Raw genomic sequence first — 7565 nt, 5'->3', positions numbered from 1 at the left:
TACTCTTTGCTAGCAATTACCGTCTGTCACACCAACCTCTTGTTATCAACAGATCTGCTTATCAGCTGGCTGGAAGTTGTTAAAGGTAAATGGAAATACGCGAGATCTTAACTGGCTTCCACAGAAATGTGAAGTTATCCTCAACTCCTACGTTAAGACAGTCAGCTAAATCAGGATTTGTTTTATTGCCTCTAAGGAGCATGAATTTACTATTTTGCTTTCTCCTGAAACAGCTGGAATTACTTATAGTTGGAGGAACAAATTTCCTTTCATTCCTTTCAGAGTCTAAGAAAGTTCATGGCAATATTCCCTGTAGACAAGGCCATCAAAATGGCTGTCATGAAGCATGGGGACGTAAAATAAATTGATGACAGAAGGATTACGCATAGGACTTATCCTTCAGTGATCATGTATACCTGCCATATAAGGACATCTAGAGGAAATCTCCCTTCGAGATGGCCCATTCTTACTACGTTACATCTAGAAAAGAGACATACAATTAAGGTGGGCAGGAAAGAATTTGAATTATGGAGAGGTACATGCTTTCTGATGTGTTTGAGGGCAGAAATCAGACAGGGAAAGCTGATGAATTCTTATACTTCTCAGGGGAAAAAGTGAATTTGAATCAATGTGACAAAAAATTGTCAAGTGATACTAGCATGCTTTGGAAAAAGCGGTAAAATCCCTCCCCCCTCTCTTTTACTGTGGAGTTCTCGAAGAACACCTTTTCAAATTCATTTTAGTTACGGTAGCTTTGCAGAGAAGCCTACTAGAAAATGTTGGAGTAAAGTACTTTTACCATGCTGTGAATCAGAATACTATCTTCAGTCTCACCACTTTACCTACAGGCAAGGATGGTGATACTTACACTGGCTTTCAAGCAATCCCTGCAGCTGCTCAGTTTCTGATTTTAAGTTCTGCATCTAATGTTGAAACAATTAGACTGATCAGTTTTAATTATTCCATTGGATCCCTGTGGTCATAGAGAGGAAGCATAATCCACAGATTAGCATGATGGGTATTAGCACTTACTCATTTCCTCCTTTTGCCAATGACTCTCTTTAATGACATGGAGGTTACATATTTACTATTTCAGTTATCGCAGGAAAGCCCTTATGGGAGGTACTGTACAAACAGAACAAAAAGCTGGCCCTGCCCCAAAGTCCTCTCAATCCAGATACAAAATTACAGATGACAGATGAATCCGGAGAAGTAGTTTTGTGGTGTCTAATCAAGAGAAGAGGACTGAAAGCTAGTGACTGTTACAGTGAAAAATATCTCAAGTGAATGACCTCTTTGGGAAGTGGGAGGTGTGAACTAGGGCTGCTGCTCAGGTGAAGACATGCAGGAGAAATGTGCAGCTCCATGGTTGCAGGAATCGTGAACATGAAAGTTGCAGGGACCTTGGCTGCGCATAGGGAGTAGAACCATAAGTTGGAATGGGGAAGGAAAGCTGTTATTAGCTATTAACCTGTCCCTGTGTATATCATGGGCTAATACATACTTGTCTCCATCTTTAAAGGCTGTTGGGAGCTCTGAAAGCCTTCTGACACTTTATTTCAGGGATTACAAAGTCATCGAGACGGACATTTTGTTAAAAATTAGGGAAGTCAGTGTTAACAAATTCTTGGATTTGAAAGTAAAAAGTGAAAAAGCTAGAGTCTGCATAAACTAGATTATGCATTGTGGCTAGATTATGCCTAAAACATGAAGCTCAGCTTTGAAAAGCAGGTATTCACCCAACTTACTTCAGGAGGTTGGTCGGGACATAAGCATGTAAATATCTGTAGCAATCTGAGCCTTGGTTCCTACAGCCTGTTCGGGTCAGTGTGTTTTCAGGAGTAAATTAGAATAGCTTTGCAGAAACTTCAACAGATGCTGGGGATCAAAATGCAAAGCCACAAACATCAGGTCCCCCGTGCACTCCATTCTGTCCTGTACTGCACATAGTTCTGGCAGTCCCCAGCCTGAACTGCTAAGTTTGCACAGTGAAGTATTGGATTTCTTCCCCTTAATTTTGATGGGGAAAATGTGAGGTTTGTCAAGTTGAACCCCCAAAGTTTTAACTTTTTTTTTTTTTCTGCCAGAAAGCCTTGCCAGTTCTCCTGGTGACTACGAGTGTTCAGTCTTCTGGCTTATAGGAGGATCATCAGACCCACATTTTTTGGCCTCTGTTTATAAGCTGGAGAGCTGACAGTCAGTATTAAAACATTGTGGGTTTTGCTGAGTAGCCTGACAGTGCTGCCAAGAGAGCCCTTAAATCCTCACAGATTTTTAAAATCCTTTTCGGAGTATTTTACTGATTCTTCTGCTAATGCACTTGACTCTGCTTAAAGAAGCCATGACAGAATGCACTTTACTGATGTACTGTTGAAAACTGCCAAAGCAAGTCACTTATGTATCAAACCCCGTCCATTCTTCTATTGTTTTAACTGTATTACTTTGAACAAACAGCAGTTAGCAATATCATACTGTCTTGTAATAAGAGAGTATGTAAAAATTTTAGGAACAGTCCACTAATGAGAAATGATTGCTCCTTGTTCATCCAGAAAGGTCTCTGCCAACCTTGTACCAAGGGCAGTTGGGAGTCTCATGTTGTGTAAGTGGTCTCTGTGACATTCTGCTCCCTGTATGAACTGCAGACTTCACAGCGGGATACTTTATCTTTGATTGCAGCGTTCATGTCTGGCAAGAATAGGACATCTCAAACACTGTTTTTACACTTTTCAACACCCAAATGGGAACGGCAGATTATGTTTGCTATGTCTCACCTCAGGTGGTGTGGTATTAGAATACAGTCTTCTTTGTGCAGAGTCCCATCCTTAGGGTTTTGTCCGGCTTAGGGCAGAAGTCACGTGGCCTTTTTTTTTAATGGCCACCCATTTAAAATATCATCTAAAATGGCAGCAGGTACGGGTCTTCTGAGTTTCTTAACTGAGCTTTTTAAATTTTGCTTTAGAAGCATACAGCAGGGTAAGTTTACTTCTTTCTGTACTGTGAATCTATAATCTATTTAAAGCATTTCTTCTGTGAAATGCCTGTTGTGGGTAAAGACTGAGTGTTAAGTCCATTATATAAGGGATTATATTCAACTTTCTTTGTCCCAGCACCTTGCTGTGTCTCCCCATCAACTCACTGGGACCCAGTGAAGGTCACAATCTGTGCCTGAGTAACCTATTGAAAAGTAAGCCTAGTAAGCCCGCTGGAGGTGTAGCAAGGCTAATTGCAATTGGCACTGGTGTGGAAGAGAGGGTTTAAATGTTAAGGAAAAGGGTGCCATGGCAGTAGCTAAGGAAGTGACTGGGGGGGGGTATTTTTGTATGGTATCTTCAGGAACTGCTTGCCTGAAGTCTACAGGGTGAAAAATGTTCTCTGTAATGTTGCTGGCAGTAATTTGCAGTCATTTCTGGTAGAAATGGACACAGCTCTGTTCTATTTATAGAAGGTTCCTGTAATGTGTGCAGGTGTCCCACTGACTTCAGTGAAGCTGTGCCCACTTACAAGGCTTGTGAACCTGGCCTGTGAACTCTGCCAGTCACTCATCAGGTCTGAGATACAAATCCAGCCTGAAAGCTGTCAATATTTATGTAATTCTGCCTAAAGATTGCTATCTTGGGGTGAACCCAGCAAGGAAGAGAAATTTTGCATGCTCAGACCAAAACCAGTAACATTTAAGCACTTAATTTTTTTTACTGGAAGATTTGTCCATTAACTTTAATGAAGCTTTTTCTAGGCTTACAAGTCTGAAGAGAGCTATTAAAGAAAAGGGAGACGGTTTGCTTGCCAGGCGTTTTCTTTGCTCTCTCAGTTCTGTTTCTTTATGGCCAGAGAAACACTTTCAGCCGTATGTCTTTAAAGCAATGCTAACACTTAGTGACCAGTTAAGTAAATCCCACTTGTTAAATTCTTGTGGCTGCATTATGCTAGGAGCCTTACTCTAAGGGCCCTGTTCTGTCACTGCTTGTTTTTTGCCACATTAAATGAAGTGACTTGGATGGGATACACAGATGGGTGATGCAGGAGAAATCCCCTTCTGCCACTGAAAGGTGGCACAGTGCAAAACTGTAACTGTTATTTTCCTCTTCTGTAAAAGGTAAGCCAAGAAACTTGTTTGATTTCCTGGGCCTCAGGCTAACGGGGCAACGCCTGGATGCAAGCCAGGCTGTAGATGGCCTTCTTTACTTGTGGCTCCCGGTGCTGAAGTAGGAGTCAAAGGATTTGGGCGGGATTTGCTTTCTTAGGCCTCTTCAGTTTGCACTTGGACCAGTGGAATTAGAAAACTACATGGCAGTGAGCCGGTTTGGATGCAGTGTCTCACCTCCGTGGCATGTGGAGTGCCCCCTTCCCGTCACAGTGGCGGACATAAATGTCCCTAAAAATCTTACGGCTTCACATTTGGAATGCCTGAGCTTCCTCGGGACAGAAACTGTAGCTGCTGATGTCTTTCTCCCAGACCAAAGAGACAAATGACGCAGACGTCCATTTGCCTGCCTTCTCTGCAGGGTGTGCGTCCCTCCTGCAGCCCTCGCACTTACCAGCCCCTGACTGCCTTCACAAACACCAAGGTACCACATTTATCTTTTACTTTTCGGTGGCATTAAGGCCCATGCATTCCGGATGCACTCCAGTTTAAGACGAGCACCTAACCTGTACCTGTATCATGTCTGTTATAATCTTGCCAAAAAATGCCCAAGATTTATTTGTGTACCGTATCTCTTCTTTCAATTACAAAATACTGTTCAGAAGTCATAGCTCAGGAGTTCTGGCCTTATTTCTCTTACAAATTTCTTATATGGATTTCTCTTGCTTGAAAATCAGTTGACCGTACAATAAACTGTTCTCCCTTGAGCAGGGACTATTCTGTTTCCTATGACGTTACAGTAAGCTGTCTTTGGGCCAAATATTTAAAGGTATTTAGGTGCTTAAAGATGCAGGTAATGTGAATTTTCCAAAGTACCTAGCTGCCTAATACACAGCGATTTCAGTGGGAGTTGCCATCTAAGAGCTTCTAAAAATCCGACTGTGCACCCATCTGCTTCTTTAAGCACCTGAATTCCTTTAAAAAACAGGTCCTTCCCTCCATCAGTGGAGACAAATTTTATTTTTCTTAATGTAGACAGAGCTTCTTAATACAGTTTCTCAGATATTGCCTGCCACCTTTAACTTATTTTCATTGTTTTGATTATGATGTCAAATCTAGTTGATGATCATGTTTATGCAGTTCCAAGCAGAGCGTGGGCACACAGCATCTATCCTTTATGACATGAACTTGGCACAGCATCTAATATTAATAAATCAGGGCTAAGAGGTTTGTAGGCAAGCAAACTGTCAGGAAGTTACTGCAACTTTTGCAGTATATTAAGTGATCTGTGTTTTGTTCTAACTTTTTAAACCCTCTTTGAAAACCACTATTCTGTTTCTCATTAGTCGGTCTTTGATCCAGTGAAAATATCAGTCCCTTGAGTTAATATTTCATCTGACTATAGGGCCATGTAATTTGCTACGACACTAAGTCAATAGGTCTCTGCTGGCTTACCCCAGCAGGACTTGTATGTGTAGGCAAAAAATTCTCTGCAAAACATGAATAATGTGGATCTAATCAAGAATTTATTTCTTTGGTTAACCAAAGGAAAAAAGTGGAGTGTGAACATCAGTCCATCTAGGCACAAAAGGAGCTTGAGGGAAAGAAAACATTTCACTTTGTATCAATTCACATTCTCAATTTAATACATAAACAGGAGTGTCAGGACATGTGCATCTTGCAGAGCCACAGAAATAGCAGTAGATTGATTTATCATTTTTTACCGGCTTAGCCATCCTATTCATGTGCTTTCTATTATAATGTACTTGGAAAGCTCAGACAGTCCTTCTGCATTAACCTCCACCTACTGTCGTCATCTTTCCCTCTGGCCGCCCTGTGCTACATTCTCAAATTGTAATTTCATTGCACAAGGTGCTACAGAATGAAAATAAACATTTGTCTGTGGAGACTTTGCTGAGTCTAGAATATTCAGTTTGGCTTAAGCTAATTTAAAAAAAGCAACCAAAATTGTGCTTTTACTTTTTAAGGCTTTTCCAGGGATATTTCATTCTGTGATCTCCAAAGGAGTGAAGCATTTACGAATATGCATTAATCCTCACTGGGAACTGATCCAGAGCTTGTTTTAAGCATATGCTTAAGTGGTTTGTTGAACTGGGGCCATAGCTGCCCAGGCCCATCTTTGGCTGAGCTTTAATTGAGCAATGTGAACATTTGAATTCGTTTACTTGTACTTGTGGGTTTCCTTATATATATATGTATTTATATTTAAATAGCTATTGATGAGATTTATAAGAATTTGTGCACATCTCATATTTGGATCCACTATGTGAGAAAGGGTCAGATCTTTGATATGGCTTTGCAAAAAAAAAATCATCTTTAGTTCAATACCTGCCTGCTACTGTGTCTAAAGGACAAGTAATTTTTTGTTATATTTTCACCAAGCTGATAAAAGACTTAGATCTGTGTTGTGTGATTTTTGATCCTTGCTTGGTTTTGGCCTGGTTTTTTTTTTTAAATTTTTTTATTTTATGGCTTCCATTTCTTTCTCGGGTAGTGATAAAGAAGAGCCCTGTTGCAGAGGAACCTCCTGCTCTGGTTGATGTGCTAGCGTATCACTGACCCACTGCAGCTCATTCATGAGTTTTCAGCTCTGACAGGTTGAATGCCCAGAGTGGTCACTGATTAGACTGCCACTCCTAATATTCTCATCCCTGCAGTTATCAAGCAGGAAAATAGTGACAAGTAAATCTAAGCAGCGTGGGAAATGCAGAATCTGAGAAGCCATGGACTTGTAGCATCTTATGGCATTTACTGAGACTGCAGTGGCATTCAGTGTGATAACACAATGGTCTGGATCAGAAAAGGAATCCAAATCTTGGCAAATAGAAGGCAAATCGCACATCACATTTGCAACTTGTACATTGCTGCATGGTGCCTTAGGGGGAGGAGAAGAATTTCAGAGTCCTGGGTGATTCCTTTGAGCTTGGTTGTTTTGTGTTCAGTTGTGCCACTGAAGAGATCTGACCCTGAAATTTCAGGGCCACCTCCTGAACTCCAAAATCTCTATTCATCAAGACAAAACTCTTAATAAAGTCACTGGGAGTTTTCCTCAGACTCAGGGATATTAGAATTTGATGATCCTTATTTTTTTTTTTCCAGAGGATGGTCAAAGCATATTTATCAATGTAAATGGGGATTTCAGTCCTGATGGAAGAAATTCCATTTTTCCTCTTTTTAAAGCAGAGGAACTAGGCATCTTACTGTTTTAGAGAATTTTCTGACTGACATGTTGTAAAATTAATTTTTTTTCCTTTCATTTGGGCAGATTTCTTTTTGCACCTGTTTTTTCTTTCCCGTTATTTGTGCAGATTTGGGTCCCACTCCTGCCATTGTCCTGCCTCCTTGATGAGTATCCAAGGAACATTTTTAATTCCAAGGCTCCACAAGTTCTCTGGGCCAGTACCAGAGGCTGAGATGCATGCAGTTGGTCAGGGCATTCACCTTGGATGTGCTGAGGCCACAA

This window comes from Aptenodytes patagonicus, chromosome 7, assembly GCF_965638725.1.
Source record: "Aptenodytes patagonicus chromosome 7, bAptPat1.pri.cur, whole genome shotgun sequence".
Taxonomy (NCBI): Eukaryota; Metazoa; Chordata; class Aves; order Sphenisciformes; family Spheniscidae; genus Aptenodytes; species Aptenodytes patagonicus.
The sequence above is the reverse complement of the archived record's forward strand: the minus strand, read 5'-3'. Positions refer to the sequence as shown.